This window comes from Erythrolamprus reginae, chromosome 6 (assembly GCF_031021105.1).
Source record: "Erythrolamprus reginae isolate rEryReg1 chromosome 6, rEryReg1.hap1, whole genome shotgun sequence".
NCBI lineage: Eukaryota > Metazoa > Chordata > Lepidosauria > Squamata > Dipsadidae > Erythrolamprus > Erythrolamprus reginae.
Genome location: NC_091955.1, coordinates 35,329,737 through 35,348,722, shown reverse-complemented (window position 1 = coordinate 35,348,722; position 18,986 = coordinate 35,329,737). Strand labels below are relative to the sequence as shown.

Sequence of the window (18,986 nt, the reverse complement as noted above, 5' to 3'; positions counted from 1 at the left end):
ATTATTAATTTCTTTTAATAAAAAAGGGGAAAAATTCCTATTAATTAGGAAAAGGTTGTATAAGGGTTTTTAGTTTCTTTTAAGAAGAATGTATAAGAAGGAGGAGTAGGCATGACTGCCTATCTGGATTTGTAAGAGGATAATGATATTAATTGAAATATAAAATGACAGAATAACATAGTGGGAAGGGACCTTATTCTGCCCCAGCACCGAGCCCCAAATAATTACGCAACAAGTTGTCTTGGGTGACATCTGCTCAGGCATGAAAATGTGCCGCTCAGACACTATACTCTTCTGCCCACACTGAAAAAAAATTAGAGGGAACATTGGTCATAGGTCAAATAAGCAGTGAAGAAACAATATTAATAAAAATCTTAGGATGCAAGCAACAAGTTACAGTCATACAGTCCTAAGTGGGAGGAAATGGGTGATAGGAATGATGAGAAAAAACTAGTAGAAATAGAAGTGCAGACTTAGTAAAAAGTTTGACAGTGTTGAGGGAATTATTTGCTTAGTAGAGTGATGGCATTCGGGGGGAAACTGGTCTTGTGTCTAATTGCGATGTTTTGAGGGTAGGAGTTGAAACAATTTGTGTCCAGGATGTGAGGGGTCAGTAAATATTTTCACTGCCCTCTATGACTCGTGCAGTATACAGGTCCTCAATGGAAGGCAGGTTGATCTAAAATAAGCTGAGCATCTGCCATAAAAATCGAATAAATAAATAATAAATAAATAACCTGGCTGTCTTGATCAACATAGGTACAACAAGTAGAATTAATGAGTCCACAGACTACTCCTTGACCTGCTAATAAAAAATAACAAAGGCTTGTTTTGTATAAACAACCAATCAAAGGCTGTCCTTTGAACAGCCTGAAACTTAATAGCCATTTGCAATTATCCTGTACTGTAATGTGGAGTCTGTTGGTCTAACTGCAAAAGGAATGAGACTATTGCCGTAGGTTAATAGGGGCCTTCAAAGCTGATCCCTTTGTATTCCTTTGCCCCATTTCCTTAGCATACTTGGTGTCCTCCTTTGAATGGCCCCTACCAGGAACAACAGCAACTTTTTAGAATCCCTGGTGACATCTGGGATCCTATTCATCATCAATCAGTTTGAATTTACAGAGGCTGGGGAAAGAGCAACTGCCAGAGGACTGTGAGTTTGAATAAGAAGAGGAGGAAAAAGGTAGCAACCCACGCTATTGTATAACTGGACACTCAACCCCACCCAACCAGGATACAGCTCTCCTACCACACTCACGGACTTATCTTGCAAAATACCTACAAACACCCTACAAAAGAAGCTAACAGACTACAAGCAAAACTTCCCTCATTCTACTCTCCCCCACCCACCATGCAACCAACCACACACATGGAAGACAAACTAACCAAACACACAGAAGTACCAACCACACACATAGAAGACAGACCCACCACACAGAAGACTGAGGAAGGAAATGACTCCATGATGATTTGCAGATTTTGTTCCATGTACACACTTTTGCCCTCAAACCTAAACTTTACATGCAACAAATGTAAATTAATCTAACTACTTGAGGAAAAAATAGAAAACCTAGAGAAAAACCTAAAAACTCTGAAACTCAAACATCAAAACGAGAAAGACCAACAAACTCCTAGCAGTACCAACACCTCAGAGGAACAAAATAGAATCAACCTCCAAGAGGATCACAACGGCTGGACACGTCACCCAAAGAAGGAAATACAAACAAAACCGCTACCAATTCCAACCCACTCCCTCCCAACCCCACTGCATACAAGCAGCAAATATCTAGAACTCCTAACAAAGAGAACGCACAGATAATTGACAAAGAATCGCCAGAAAGAAAGCACAATAAAACAGCACCAACTGACACCACCGCAACAAAGAAAAAGAGTCCCTACACCAACTCAATCAAAAGGAAAAGGAGAGTGCTGGTGATTGGTGTCTCAATTCTCAGGGGAACTGAACCTACCATCTGCAGACCAGACAATCAAACCAGAGAGGTGTGCTGCCTCCCTGGAGCCAAAATCTCTTACATAACACAAAACCTTACCAAAATATTAAAGCCCACTGACTATTACCCCCTACTGGTGATCCATGGGGAACAAATGACACAGGAAAAGACATGAATCAAATAAGGAAAGACTATGACTACTTGGGCAGCACAGTCAAAAAGATAGGTGCACAGGTTGTTTTTTCTCCCATTCTACCCACAAGAGGATGACATCCAGCCAGAGAACACAAAATCCCACAAATAAACTACTGGCTAGGGAGATGGTGTCGCCAAAAGAACTTTGGTTTCCTCGAACATGGCCTACAATATCTCCAAGAAGGGCTTCTAGCAGGAGACGTGCTACATCTCACTAAAGCTGGGAAGAACCTCCTAAGAAATCGACTAGCCCATCTTATCAGGAGGGCTGTAAACTATATCCGAGGGGTGTGTGTGTCCAAACTAAGAGAATGAACAACTAACAAAATAAGGAAGGGGGACAAGTCAAGCCTACAAATCAATCAGAGGATAAAAAATGTCCATCCAGAATCAGACACAAACAACTAAAATGCCTGTACACAAACTCAAAGCCTGGGGAACAAACAAGATGAATACGATCTAATTGGAATAACAGAAACTTGGGGGATGCAACACACAACTGCAATACGCAGATAAAGAGTTACAATCTCTTCGAGAAAAATAGGTCAAACAAGAAAGGAGGTGGAGTTGCATTATACAGTGGTACCTCAAGATACGAACCCCTCATCTTACGAACAACCCGAGATACGAACCCGGGGTTCAGAAAATTTTTGCCTCTTCTTACGAACTTTTTTTGTCTTACGAACGCCAAACCCGAACTTCCGGGTTTAGCGTTAGGGAGGCTGCTGGGAAGCCGCCCGGCTGTTTTAAAAGGTGACAGCTGGGCGGCGGGGCTTCTCGGCGGCCTCCCAAACGCTGAACCCGGAGGTTCGGGTTCGGGAGGCCTCTGAGAAGCCCCACTGCCCAGCTGTCATCTCCCCCCAGCACTTCTCCCAGGACAACAGGCAGGGCGAAGCAGCATGGGGCAAAGGGAGGCTGATACCGCCGGCGGTTTCAGGCTCCCTTTGCTCCATGCTGCTCTGCCCTGCCTGTCATCCTGGCTCAAGCGGGCGGCGGCAGACCGTCTTTGTGTTTTTCGCTGGGGGGGGAGCAGGAAGACCTTCCTGACTCCCTCCCCCCAGCCAAAAACACAAAGACGGTCTGCCACTGTCCGCTTGAGCCAGGATGACAGGCAAGGCTCAGCAAAGGGAGGCTGAAACCGCTGGCAGTTTCAGCTTCCCATTGCTCCGCGGGCGGTGGCAGACCGCCTTTGTATTTTTGGCTGGGGGGGAAGCAGGAGGCGCAGGATCAGGCCGACGACGGGTGCGGGGCGAGGCAGCAGGTCAGCATCCTGGGCGGGCGAGGAGGCACGGCCGAGCAGGCCCAGCTCAGGCTCCGGCTAGACCTCCAGCGAGACGGGGTGGGCAGCGACTGGGGGCGGCGGTGGCGGCGAGGGTGTGTCCGACTCGAGGTTGGCGGCGCCCGACGCAGCGGGGAACATTGGCGCGGGAGGCAGGAGAGGACCGGGCGATCGGAGCAGCAGCACCGCCACCGTCGCCGCCACACCCGACTTGGGTTTCCTGGCTGCCGCAGGCACCGTGTGCCGCAGCGGTGGAAGGCAGCCGCTTGGCTGGGGTGGCTCGGCCGAAAGGGGCTGGAGTGGCAGAGCCGAGCACGCCTTCCGCCCAGGGAGTCCTGCCCCTTCATCCCCGAAGGCCGGCTTTTTTGACTGGGAGGGAAGGTGACGCACTGGCGGCCGGCTTCCGGGTTTCTGAAGCTTTGCCTCCCGCTGGCCACAGGGGCAAGGGGCGGGGATGAAGGGGCAGGACTCCACGGGTGGAAGGCGTGCTCGGCTCTGCGGCTCCAGCCCCTTTCGGCCGAGCCTCCCCGGCCAAGCAGCCATGGAAGCCGAGCCGGGCGTGGCGGTGGCGGCGCTGCTGTTCCGGTCACCCGGTCCTCTCCTGCCTCCCGCACCGATGTTCCCCGCTGCGTCGGGCGCCGCAGCGGCGGAAGGCGGCCGCTTGGCCGGGGAGTCTCGGCCGAAAGGGGCTGGAGCGGCAGAGCCGAGCACGCCTTCTGCCCGGGGAGTCCTGCCCCTTCATCCCCACCCCTCGCCCCTGTCGCCGGCATGAGGCAAAGCTTCAGAAACCCAGAAGCCAGCCGCCGGCGCGTCACCTTCCCTCCTAGTCAAAAAGGCCGGCTTTCAGGGATGAAGGGGCAGGACTCCCCGGGCAGAAGGCGTGCTCGGCTCTGCCGCCACGCCCGGCTCGGCTTCCCTGGCTGCTTGGCCGGGGAGGCTCGGCCGAAAGGGGCTGGAGTGGCAGAGCCGAGCATGCCTTCCGCCCGGGGAGTCCTGCCCCTTCATCCCCGTCCCTTGCCCCTGTGGCCGGCGGGAGGCAAAGTTTCAGAAACCCAGGAGCCGGCCGCATCACCTTCCCTCCCAGTCAAAAAAGCCGGCCTTCGGGGATGAAGGGGCAGGACTCCCTGGGCGGAAGGCGTGCTCGGCTCTGCCGCTCCAGCCCCTTTCAGCCGAGCCTCCCCGGCCAAGCGGCCGCCTTCCGCCGCTGCGGCGCGCGGTGCCCGCGGCAGCCAGGGAAACCAAGCCGGGCATGGCGGCGGCGCTGCTGCTGTTCCGGTCGCCCGGTCCTCTCCTGCCTCCCGCACCAATGTTCCCCGCTGCGTCGGGCGCCGCCAGCCCCAAGTCGGACACACCCTCGCCGCCCCCGCCGCCGCCCCCAGTCGCTGCCCGCCCCATCTCGCTGGAGGTCTAGCCGGAGCCGGGCCCGCTCGGCCGCACCTCCTTGCCCGCCCAGGATGCTGACCTGCTGCTTCGCCCCGCGCCCGTCGCCGGACCTATCCTGCGCCTCCTGCTTCTCCCCCCCATCCAAAAATACAAAGGCAGTCTGCTGCCGCCCGCGGAGCAATGGGAAGCTGAAGCCTCCCTTTGCTCCACGCTGCTCCGCCCTGCCTGTCATCCTGGCTCAAGCGGGCGGCGGCAGACCGTCTTTGTGTTTTTCGCTGGGGGGGGAGCAGGAGGACCTTCCTGACTCCCTTCCCCCAGCACTTCGCCCAGGACAACAGGCAGGGCGAAGCAGCGTGAGGCAAAGGGAGGCTCAAGCCTCCTTCGTTGGTGGCGGCCGGCTTCTGGGTTTCTGATTTTTGTGCTTGCACGCATTAATCGCTTTTCCATTGATTCCTATGGGAAACAATGTTTCGTCTTACGAACTTTTCACCTTACGAACCTCCTCCCGGCACCAATTAAGTTCGTAAGAAGAGGTATTACTGTACATAAAAGACCACTACACTGTCACAGAGCTGTATCCAACCAAAGAAGATAATCCTCTAGAAAACATATGGGTTAACATAAAAGAAAAAAAGTGCAACACTACAATAGGAGTATACTACAGGCAACCAAACCAAACTGATACAATGGACAACCTCTTTACAAGCCAACTAACAGAAATATGCAATAAGCACAACAGAACATTAATGGGGGACTTTAACTACCCGGACATCAACTGGAAAACCAACTTAGCATAAAGCGGAAGGTCTAATAGATTTCTCACCAGTCTCGCAGATAACTTTCTAGCCCAAAAAGTGGAAACAGGTTGAAGGTTCAAGTCCCAGTGAGGGTATGGCTAGCTGATAAGGCCACAACAAGGCCGAAATAGCACTATCCTAGTCTCCCTTAATTTTAAAATATTCATATATATATATATATATATATATATATATATATATACCGAACTCAGAACAATCTACATATATATATATATATATATATATATATATATATATATATATATATATGTCACATGTTTTTTTCCTGAATTTGAAAATTAAGGGAGACTGGGATAGATCTATTTCGGCCTTATTTTGGCCTCATCAGCTAGCCATACCCACTGGAACTTGAACCTGCAACCTTTGCCTTGTAAATATAATTTAAATATAATTTACCTTATATATTCAGTGTTCCCTCGATTTTCACAGGGGATGCATTCCGATACAGCCCACGAAAATCAAATTTCCGCCTTCCTGTAACACTTTAAACCCCTAAATTGCAATTTCACATTCTCTTAGCAACCATTTAGACTATTACTCACCATGTTTATTTATTAAAGTTTATTTTTAAAAAATTAGGAGGAGAAAAGTGTGGGGGAAATGAGCAGAGTGGGGTGGGCAAAAACGGGAGGGAAAGACTCATGGAACTCAACAGAGGAGAAAGGTGTGGGGGAAATGAGCAGAGTGGGGTGGGCAAAAACGGGAGGAAAAGACTCAAGGAACTCAAGAGAGGAGAAAGGTGTGGGGGAGATGAGCAGCGTGGGGTGGGCAAAAACGGGAGGAAAAGATTCATGGAGCTCAAGAGAGGCTCTTTTCGTCTTGCGTCATTGGGACTGCCACCTCTTGCCACCTCTCACTGTCCCTCCCCCCACTCCATTTGCCTCAGCTTCGTCTGCCCACCGCTTTTTTTTAAAGCCTTAATGTTTTGGATTTTCCTAATGGGCTTGCACGCATTATTGGCTTTTCCATTGATTCCTATGGGAAACATTGTTTCATCTTACGAACTTTTCACCTTACGACTCCCCTCCCGGAACCAATTCAGTTTGTAAGAGGAGGTATTACTGTATGTGTATGTATATCTATCTATCTATCTATCTATCTATCTATCTATCTATCTATCTATCCTACTCTCCCTTAATTTTCAAATTCAGCAAAAACATGTGATATATATATATATATATATACACACACACATACACACACACACACATACATACATACATACATATATACATACATACATACATACTATATACGAACTGAGATAATTATATTAGTCCGGCCCTCTAAAACCATCCCAATTTATCATGTGGCCCCATGGTAAAATTGATTGCCCATCCCTGCCCTAGAGGATAGGCTCAAAATACAGAAAGACCTAGATAGATTAACGCTGTGGGCCCAAATTAACAAAATGATGTTCAACATTGAGAAGAGTAAAGTGACTGTGAAGGGGATCTCGGAGTCTTGGTGGATAATCAACTAAACAAGAGCCAGCAATGTGCAGCATTAGCTAAATGCTGCACATTTAGCTAATGCACATTTAGCTAAACAGGCCAACACAATCCTAAGCTGTATCAACAGGGGGATACACTCCAAGACCAGAGAGGTATTAATACCACTCTTTAACGCCCTGGTCAGACCACATCTGGAGTACTGCATTCAGTTCTGGTTGCCACACTTCAAAAGAGACATAGAAACTCTGGAGAAGGTGCAGAAAAGAGCAACCAAAATGATTAGGGGATTAGAAACCAAGACTTATGAAGAGAGATTGCTAGAACTGGGCATGGATAGCCTAGAGAAAAGAAGGGCCAGGGGGGACATGATAGCAGTCTACAGGTACTTGAGGGGTTGCCACAGAGAGGAGGGGGTCACGTTGTTTTCCAGGCCACCAGAGGGCCAGACGAGGAAAAACGGTTGGAAGCTAACGAAGGAGAGATTCAACCTAGAAATAAGGAAGAACTTCCTGATGGTCAGAGCGATCAACCAGTGGAACAGCCTGCCAGCTGGTTTTGAACTCCCCAACTTTGGATATTTTCAAGAGGAGATTGGACTGTCATTTGGCTGGGGTGCTGTAGGATTTCCTGCTTAAGCAGGGGGTTGGACTTGATGACCTGCAAGGTCCCTTTCTTCATCGCTGTAGCTGCGGGGTATTCCTTCCCTCCGGGGCAGTGGCATTCTGCCCCTTGGGATCCAGGAGTCCCCCTGTTCTAGGTCGAGCCCTTCGAGCTTTGGCCAAAACGCAATTAGCGCCCTACAGCGTGAAAAAAGAAGAGACGAGGACGGAGCATTATTCCCGTCCCCTTGGCGCGGCTCGATCCCCATCCGGAAGTCACCTCACTTTCTTCGGCAGCATATACTCTCTTTGAATATGTTAGAGATATTTAATAACATAATAGCGGATGGTAAATTACCCAGATCATGGTCAGTAACTTTAATAACATTAATACATAAAGCGGGAACAGAAAAGGAAAAAATTGAAAATTATACACCGATTTCGTTATTAAATGTAGACTATAAAATTTTTGTATCAATATACGCATTTAGGTTTAAAAATATTATTAATGAAATAATACATGAGGATCAGAATGGATTTTTGTCAGGTAGGCAAGTTAAAAATAATCTGAGGACAATCGTAAATACTTTGGAATATTACGAACAACACCCAGAAAAACAAATGGCACTAATATTTCTAGATGCCAAAAAAGCATTCGATAACGTAGATTGGGTTTTCATGAAAATGCAATTAAATAAGATGAATGTGGGAACCAATTTTTTAAACATAATAGATGCTATTTATTCAAACCAATCAGCTAAGATTATATTAAATAATGAACAAACAGAAAAATTAGAAATACAAAGAGGAGTCAGACAAGGTTGCCCTATATCACCATTATTATTTATTTTAACACTAGAAACATTATTAATAAAGATAAGAACAAAAATGACATAAAAGGATTAGAGATAAAAAAAGAAACATACAAAGTCCAAGCATTTGCTGATGATGTGGTCTTTATAATAGAAGATCCCCTGACATCAATATTAAAATTAATAGACTTAATAGAAGAATATGGGAAAATGGCAGGTTTGAAAATTAATAAGGAAAAGACACAATAACTCACAAAAAACATGATGGATTTACAGATAAAATAATTAGAAAACTTAACAAATATGAAGATAACAAAAAAAGTAAAATACTTGGGTATTTGGATCTCTGCCAAAGCTATACCTTTAAAAAATTATAACTATATAAAACTCTTAGGTCAACTTAAAAAAGACTTGGAAATATGGAATAATCTACAGTTATCCTTATTAGGAAGAATTTCTACAATTAAAATGAACATTCTCCCTAAAGTATTATTTTGATTTCAGGTAATTCCAATAAACCCTTAATTAAAGAATTAACTAAGATTACCAAAAAAATTATATGGCAAGGTAAAAAACCAAGAATAAAACAAAATTCACTAAAAGATCGGAAAGAGAGGGGTGGGCTCGCCCTCCCAAACTGGAAGTTATGTTACCAAGCGGCAACATTATCTTGGATAAAAGAATGGTTAACTTTGGATAATAGAAGATTATTAAATTTAGAGGGCCATGATTTAATGCTAGGTTGGCACTCCTTTGTCTGGTATGAATACTTTAAAACCCACTCATATTTTAAAAGACACACAATCAGAAAGTCATTATTAGATGTCTGAAATGAGATTTAAAAAAATCATTTCCTGATAATGCCAGAATGGATTTCACCAATAGAAGCTATATCTCCCCCTAATTTATTAAAAGAAGGTAAAATATGGAAACACAGAGATTTACCTGATAATCAACTAAAACTGAAAACAAAACAACAATTACGGGGTGAGTGTAGAAATGGATTGGTGGCAATACGCCCAGATCAATTCCAGATGTCAAAAAGATGTAAGAATATGTATATTTAAGAAAGATCATAATATATTAGGGAAATTATTAATCCAAAATCAAGGAAAACTGATTGGGAAGGTGTATAAATATTTAATAAACTCCAAGACAATAGGTTGGATATTAAAAGATAATATGATCAGTTGATGTAAAAACTTAGGAAAAGAAATAGACCTAGATGCATGGGAAAAAGTTTGGGTATATAACTGGAAAATAACTAAATCAGTTTCTTTTAAAGAAAACCAAATCAAGATGTTTTATACATGGCACTTGCCACCCAATAGGATTTTAAAGATGTTTCCAAGTACCTCACCTATTTGTTGGAAATGTAAAAAAGAAATTAGCACATACTTTCATACATGGTGGACATGTCCAAAAACAAAGATTTATTGGAATAAGGTAGAAAAGTGGTTAAAGGAAATTACAAACAAAGAAATTAGGAAGACCCCAGAATTTTTCTTATTAGGTATTACAGATACCAGGTATAAAAAAGAAACATTATTTAATAATTCATATTTTAGTAGCTGCAAGGATTGCTTTTGCACAAAAATGGAAAGAAAAGGAAATTCCAAAAGACGAAGAGGTTTTTAGGAAGATTATAGAATGTGCAGAATTAGATATGATGACGAGACGGTTAAATAACCAAGCTGAAACAGAATTTTATAAAACTTGGCAGAAGGTTTACAACTGGTGGAACACAAAAAAAGATTTTTAAAGGTATCAAAACAAAATATTGAATAGTTAAATTTACTAGATTGAATATATTACATAGCGATATTTAATAGATAAGTTTATTTTTCTTCAAGTTGGTTTTAATTATAATTATATAACTGCTGGAAAGTATTGAAAAGTTAAGATTTTTCTATCAGCATATATTAAATAGAGATATTTTATTGATACGTTTACTTTTCTGTATTGATCTAAATTATTATTAATTTTTCTTTCTGTATTAAGAAGACTTCTACACTGAGCGGAGCAATTGTAGCTCCTTTCTGTGTTAAATGTTGTATGACTTGTCCTGTCTTATACAGTGGTACCTCGTGATACAAACCCCTCACCATACGAACAATCCGAGATACGAATCTGGGGTTCGGAATTTTTTTGCATTTTCCGAACTTTTTCCGTCTTACGAACCTGCTGCCCGAACGCCAAAACCGGAAGTTCGGCAAAAGTTTGGGTTCAGGTGGCCACCCAGCTGTCGCTTTTTGAAACAGCCAGGGGGCTTCTTGGCGTCCTCCCGAACCCGAACGCCAAACCCGAACTTTTGCCAAACTTCCGGGTTCAGCGTTTGGGAGGCCGCCGAGAAGCCCCGCCGCCTGGCTGTCGCCTTTTGAAACAGCCGGGGGGCTTCTCGGCATTCTCCACATTTTGGCCGGCCAGGAAGGACGTCTTTGTGACGTCAAAGCTCTGCCCATGGAATTCCCTATTGGGATTCCCCACCTCCTTTCCAACCTCCCGAACGGCCCAACAGCTCCGCGGCTCTTTTGAAAAGCTGAGAAGCCCCCCGGCTGTTTCAAAAAGCAACAGCCAGGCGGCGGGGCTTCTCTGCGGCCACCTGAACCCAAACTTTTGCCGAACTTCTGGGTTCGGCATTGGGAGAACGCTGAGAAGCGCCCGGCTGTTTCAAAAGGTGACAGCCGGGCGGCGGCGGTTTTTTGTGTTTTTTTTTCTTGCACGCATTAATTCATTTTACATTGCTTCCTATGAGAAACAATGTTTCATCTTACAAACCTTTCGCCTTACGAACCTCCTCCAGGAACCAATTAAGTTCATAAGACGAGGTATTACTGTATTTTAAAAATTAATAAAACAATTTTTTTTAAAAAAGGTGAGATGAGGGGGGGGGAAATCCAAAACTTTAAGGCTTTTTTTTAAAAAAGAGGGACTCTGAGGCAGCGAGGAGGAGCATGTGCCTCCCATACACCCAGCATGTGCCTCCGATACACTGCCCCAGAAAGAGAAACCCATGCATGCGAGAGGGAAGAACCTCCCGCTCCTTTGACCGAAAGGTGGCTGCTCCTGCTGCTGCTACATGCTGAAGGGCTTCCCTATCCTCGCTCACTCGCTTTGTAGCCGGCGCCTTTCCTTCACTGGGATATGTTTCAGTGTAAAATTGAAACATCTGAAGTATTGGGCCCATCATACTTGCTTAGGAGAAAGCCTCAGAGGAGTCTTTAATGCTTCAAGGTTTTTATAGTCAATCCACGCCTTGAAAGGAATTGCTCTGCCTTCCAGATATTGCCTCCAAGTCCCCAGTGCTACACGTACAGCAAATGCTTCCTTCTCCCAAATAGCCCAGCTCCTCTTGGTGGGGGTTAGCTTCTTGGAAAGATATGCACAAGGCAGCAACTGTCCCTTTTCATTGTCTTGTAATAACACCGCAGCTATTGCCACATCGCTGGCGTCTGACTGGATCACAAACTTCTGCTTGGGGTCAGGATGTTGCAGGATTGGCTCCTTTGTAAAAAGTTTTTTGAGCCTTTTGAAAGCCTTTTGGTATTCTATCGTCCACCTGATTGGCTGAGACGGTTTGGGCTTAGTAGGGGCTGACCTGGTCTTTAGAAATTTGGTTAGGGGCAAGGCAACTTCAGCAAAAGCTGGAATGTACTGCTTGTAGAAATTTGCAAATCCTAAGAAACTCTGTAATTGTGTGCGGGGAGCTTGCCAATCGAGCACAGCCTTCACCTTGGCTGGGTCCATCTCTATGCCTTCGTTTGATATGCGGTATCCCAAATAGTCTACTGATGTCTGTTGAAATTCGCATTTGGATAGTTTTACATAGAGCTTAGCAGCCAAAACTTTCTTCAAGACTTGCCTCACCAATTTGACGTGGTCAGGGAGATTCTGCCTGTAGATAAGGATGTCATAGAATCATAGAAACATAGAAGATTGACAGCAGAAAAAGACCTCATGGTCCATCTAGTCTGCCCTTATACTATTTCTTGTATTTTATCTTAGGATAGATATATCCCAGGCATGTTTAAATTCAGTTATTGTTCGTTTACCGACCACGTCTGCTGGAAGTTTGTCCAAGCATCTACTACTATTTCAGTAAAATAATATTTTCCCACATTACTTCTAATCTTTCCCCCAACTAACCCCACCTTAATACACAAAAACCCTGTTGTAGAGGTGGGCGTGCATAACTTCATTTATGTACTGCATGAACACGACAGGTGCTCTCTTCAGACCAAATGGCATCACTCGGAATTGGAAAGTCCCTAATGGGCAGTTGAAAGCTCTTTTCCACTCATCCCCTTACTTTATTCTGATGCCGTAATAAGCCTCCCTTAAATCTAGCTTGGTAAAATATTTCCCCTTGGCTAGATGATTAAGTAAGTCCTTCATAAGGGGGAGGGGATAAGTGTTCTGCACACACACCACATTTAAGTTTCGGTAATTGACCACCAGACGAACCCCTCCGTTCTTCTCCTTAGAGAGAACGGGGGCTGCTGTCCTGGAATTGGCAGGCTGGATGAATCCCCATCTCAGGTTGGTGTCTATGTATTTTCTCAGCTCTCCCAATTCCTTCGGTGACATTGCATACATGCTAGGTTTTGGGAGAGTTGCCCCTGGTTCAAATTCTATTGCACACTCTGGGTCTGTGAGGAGGCAGTTCTTTGCAAACTTCCTCACTGAAAACTTTACCCAAGTCTGTATTTCAAGGGCACCCTCTGGAGATCTGGAAGTGTTCCTTCATCGCAGCCACTGCTAAGGACCCATCTGGCTCTTCCCGGGGAGGGGTTTTTCTCCTGTCAGTCTCTGGAATAGGATTGGAGCCCAGGGGGAGGAAAAGCTTGCAATATCCACTCTCCCAATGAATGGTGGGGGTCCATTTGTCCATCCAGGCCAGACCCAATATGAGATCTTGGGGGCGACTATGAATCTCAGGAATTCATGGTGTTGGCCTATCCGCAGCTCCACTAACTCAGTCAGGAGGGTGGTGGGAACTCCGCCCACTAGAGAGCCGTCCACCTGCTGGAATCGAATGGGCTTCACTAAAGGCCTGGTCTGGATTTTTAACTTCTCCACTATGGTTTTGCTGATAAGGCATCTCAAGCACCCTGTATCAGAGCCCGTATTACTTCCTCCTCCCCCATGGTCATTACTTTAATCCTTGCTTTAATGAGGAACAGATGGATAGGCTCACTCACCATTGGGTCATCTTCTCCACCGGGCTCCTCATTCCAATCGGGGTTGGTTCTTGAAGGAATAGGCTCTTCACCCTCAGTAAAATCCTCAGGAGTGCACATCTCTGTTGTCTGAAAGAGGGGCTTCTTCAGATCCTCTTTCTGCTACTGGGCATGACTTGGATTTTGGGGGAGAGGGACGTCAAGCAGTTGGTCCCCTTATGGCCAGTCTGGTTACATCGATAGCAATTTATTCCTCTCACGGCCCCCGAGCAAGACGGGCCCAGCTGGCAAGGGAAAAGGCGGCATCTTAAAGAATCATTTGGTGCATGGAGAGGGGAGGTTCCTTCTCAGCAGGAATTACATCACCCAAAGTGACCACCGTGGCATACCAGTCTTGAATGGCCCAGCTGCCTTTCCCATACAATTCACAAGCCTCTCTCAATTCTGGGTCAAGGGCACTTTTGAAAATATGGATCAAGTGTTTTTCTGGCCATTCTCTCAGATTGCAGGCAACTTTTCGGAATTCCTCTACAAATTTCTTCACAAGCCACCCTGATGGTCTCAACTGAAAAATCCAGATCTCTGCCTGTCTATCTTGCTACATAATTCAGCTCAGGGGGCCCCTCTCTATGTAATTTTGAAAGCAGTCTGAGTTTCTCCCACTCTCCTAGCCCAGTCTCAGCTTGGAAAAGTGGCCTCCAGTTGCAATCAGAGAAGCAGAAAGGAGGGGGGCGAGCGGGGGTTGAAATTCCTCCACAGGGAAATTCCTTTGATGTAACAGAGGTCTTTGTCTATGTCTCAATTCGCTTAAAGGGCGAGGCGCTTGTGCGGAAGGGAAAACAACATTATTCATTGTTGCTGTGTGTTGTGGTTGGCTCTGGCCCAGCTTCTGCCCCAAGGAATATGGAGGTGGATGCAGGAGAATCATCAACATGTCATAGGCCTGTTTTATTGCCAACAGAGTCAGGTAGTGCAATTTCCTTGGACGAAAAAGGAGGTGGGGGTGACTTGGAAGAGGGGGGCTTGGCACACAGCCCAGGAAGCCAATCTCCATTATCTTCGGTCGATTCGGATGAGGAGGAGGTGTTAGACCCACGCATGCGCAGAATTATGCATAGAAGAGACCAATTGAAGAAATATTACAGGAGATAAGAGAGGCCACCTGTGTTTGGGTGGCGTTCCAGTAATTAGAGCTGCTGATATAAATAGCAGCGTGCTGGCTTGGCCGTTGTGGAAGATTATCTGATCGTTGTTTCTTCAGGACCGTGCCTGGCTGTTTCTGAACTTTGTTGATTTTTCATGACTTGCAAACCAAAGCAGAGCAAAGTGTGTGTGTCTCACTTCGTGAAGAAGGAGGGCTGTGATGTTTCTTCACAGCTGCTAGCTAAGTACTTAAGGACTGATTAAGGGGATTGTACAGCCTACAAGGTTGTTTTGGGACTAGTGCTCTTTGCAATACAAAAAGGGTGCTTTATTTGTTTTAAATTTTGTGATAAAGAACATTGTTTTTGAACTTTCAAGTGTGTGTGTGTGTGTGTCTGAAATTTGTACCCTTGAATTTTCCGGAGACTCATACCATAGAATTCTGCAGAACACTGTGTAGAGAGGTAACTTCGGGGGCCCATGGGGTGGGGATTTTCAGGAACCCAATGGCATCTCACCCATCCCAATTCCTGGAAATAAATTGCCTCTGTTTTTTTCATCTCAGCCCCATGCTCCCATCTCCCTTGCTGGGAACTTCCATTCATACCATTGTATTGAAGAATTCTGGCTGGATCTTTCAGGAGGGGGAGGTTGAAAACTCTAAGCCCTTCCAGCTCTAGATTCTTGGTTAACTCTCTCCCTTCCATTCTCTTCAGGGTGTCAGTGTTGGAATTTGCTGTCAGCGAACCAAATATCATTTGAGAAATAAATCACATTCATGTTATCAAGGATGAGAAAATATGTCAATACTTAGAAAAGGCAAATTTACCTAAAATTTCAGAAACTATTAGGGAGACATAGGATGCTAAGATAGCAATGATGGAATTGTCGGAAGCTATTAAGAAACAAAAGAATGGTAAAGCTCTAGGACCTGATGGGTTACTAGCTGAGGTTTATAAGGTATTTGAAGAGGTATTTGGATTTATCTTTTTAGATTTGATAAATGAAATATTTATACAAGCTAAAATTCCGGATACTTGGACAGAAATGTATATATCTCTGATACCGAAAGAAGGGACTGATACACAAAAAGTAAAGAACTTATCTTTGTTAAATATTGACTATAAGATTTTTGCAAAATAGACTTAAAATATACTTAAATGAATTGATACATTCAGATCAGAATGGATTTCTACCTAAAAGACAAATTAAGGACAATATGCATATAATTTTAAATACTTTAGAATATTATGAACAGCACCCCGAAAAACAGATGGCATTATGTTTTTGGATGCACAAAAGGCTTTTGACAATTTAAACTGGCAGCTTCTAAACAGGCAATTATAATATATGAATTTTGGAGCTAGGCTCTTACATGTTACTTACTCCCAGTCTCCAGAGAGGGGCGGCATACAAATCTAATAAATTATTATTATTATTATTATTATTATTATTATGTTATAGAAGCAATTTATAATAAACAGTCGGTGAGAATAATTTTGAATGGAGTTATGACAGACAAAGTAAAAATCACCAAAGGTACAAGACAATGCTGTCCATTATTTTGACGTTAGAAGTACTGACTAGAGCCATAAGAGCAGATAAAGAGATTCGAAGCTGCAAGCATTTGCGGATGATTTAGTTTTCATTTTGGAAGAACCACTTACTTCAGGCCCAAAACTCCTAACTCAAATTGCGAATTATGGAGAAGTAGCAGGACTTAAAATTAATAAAGAGAAGACAAATATGATTGTAAAAAATATGACAGAAAACAAAAAAAAATGATTTAAAGACATTTTTAAGCATACAGGGAGTGAAGAGGGGTAAAATACTTGGGAATTCAGTTAACAGCAAGATGTTTGACATTAATGGAAGAAAACTATATTAAATTGAAGAAACAAATTGAAACTGATTTGCAAAAATGGAAAAATTTGCAGTTGTCATTGATGGGCAGGATTGCACTAATTAAGATGAATATTTTACCACTATTCCTTTTCTGATTTTCAAACATACCACCAAGGCTTACATTAGGGGGCTTCTATTGCTTATCTAGCTAACTGTAAAAAAACCTCGACAAATCAAGATAGATATTTTAACAAAATACTAGAAAAAACTTGAATATGATTTACTGAAGGATCCCAATAATCAGAAAATATTAGAGGCTATACATAGGACAAAGCACAAGATCAATCTACTCATTCAAGAAAAATAAACATTTTTTTTTGTGAATGCCAGGTAGATGGCTAGTGCACAAAATCACGAAACAAAAACCCGAGAGAAATATTGATATACTAATAGATGCTGATGGCGTGGAACGAACAAAAGATACAAATAAAAAAGACGTCATAGAAAAAATTTACTCCAATTTATACAATCAAGAAAACAGAGGAAAAAGAAATTAAAGAATATTTGTTTCAAGGTAATTTACCTACAATTATATAGGAATAAAGAATAATGTTAAATGATAAGATTACTTTAACTGAATTAAGAGCAGGCATAGAGAAACAGAAAAATAATACCCACCCCACCCCGGGTGGTATCTCTTTTTAAATTTATAAGACTATACAGAACCAATTAGAATGCCTCATGCTAGAACTTTTTAATATGATACTGGGGAAAGGAATGTTATCGGAAACCTGGAGAGAAGCTTATATATCTCTAATACCAAAAAATGAATCAAATAAATGCTTGATAAAAAATTATAGGGCAATTTTTAAAAAAATACTGATTATAAAATTTTAGTGGCTATCATGGCAGAAAGATTAAAAAGAATTCATAGCAAATATATTTATCCTGACCAATATGGTTTCTTACCCCATCGCCAAATTAAAAACAACACCAGAGTAATTCTAGACTCCTCCTATGGCACTCATATAGAAAAACAATTAGCGTTTATATTTCTGGATGCCAAGAAAGCATTTGACAAAATTAATTGGCAATACTTCAAAATACAATTACAAATGATGAAAGAGTACTAATAAAGACACAACTAATCAAACTTTCATTAAAAAGGGGGTGAGGCAAGGTTGCCCCATTAATATTCATTTTGACTCAGAAAAGTTCATTAAGAAACATCAGAAATAAAAATGAGATCAGAAGTTTAAAAATAAGAAAGAAGGAATAGAAACTCCAGGCATATGCTGATAATATGGCTTTCCTAGCAGAGGACCCATTAAACACAGGACCTTTCCTACTAGAATAAATTGAAAAAATTGGAAAGTTTGCAGGTCTTAAGATCAACAAGGAAAAAACCAAGATACTAACCAAAAATATATCCATGAACCAAAATACAGAACTTGAGAATTTAATTTATCCCTATGTACTTAACCCCAGTAAAATAATTACATATAATCAACTATTGAATGAACAAAACCAACTTATATCAAAATCAAATTTATCAAAGAAAGGAATCATAGTAGACTGGATGCAATACTTTTAGATTAAGTCAAGATACAATGAGGATAAAAACGGACAGGGTTTTAAAATCAAAAATAACAAAAAAAGATAGATACCTGATTATACATATAGCAACAGCCTACAGTTAGCATATGCACAATTATGGAAAACAGATAAAATTCCAACAGTATTAAACTTAATAAACAAAGTGCATGAAATTTATTTATTTATTTATTTTATTTATTAGATTTGTATGCCCCCCCTCTCCGTAGACTCGGGACGGCTCACAACAACAATAAAACAGTATAGAAACATAGATGTCTGATGGCAGAAAAAGACCTCATGGTCCATCTAGTCTGCCCTTATACTATTTTCTGTATTTTATCTTAGGATGGATATATGTTTATCCCAGGCATGTTTAAATTCAGTTACTGTGGATTTATCTACCACGTCTGCTGGAAGTTTGTTCCAAGGATCTGCTACTCTTTCAGTAAAATAATATTTTCTCACGTTGCTTTTGATCTTTCCCCCAACTAACTTCAGATTGTGTCCCCTTGTTCTTGTGTTCACTTTCCTATTAAAAACACTTCCCTCCTGGACCTTATTTAACCCTTTAATATATTTAAATGTTTCGATCATGTCCCCCCTTTTCCTTCTGTCCTCCAGACTATACAGATTGAGTTCATTAAGTCTTTCCTGATACGTTTTATGCTTAAGACCTTCCACCATTCTTGTAGCCCGTCTTTGGACCCAATTTTGTCAATATCTTTTT

General features: G+C 43.0%; 1 protein-coding gene across 3 annotated transcripts in view; it reads left to right on the top strand.

Moving 5' to 3' along the window:
* The window catches only part of ZNF277 (zinc finger protein 277), a 306,252-nt gene that overhangs the window by 5,373 nt on the left and 281,893 nt on the right, over positions 1-18,986 (top strand). The gene's annotated exons all lie outside the window — the stretch shown is intronic.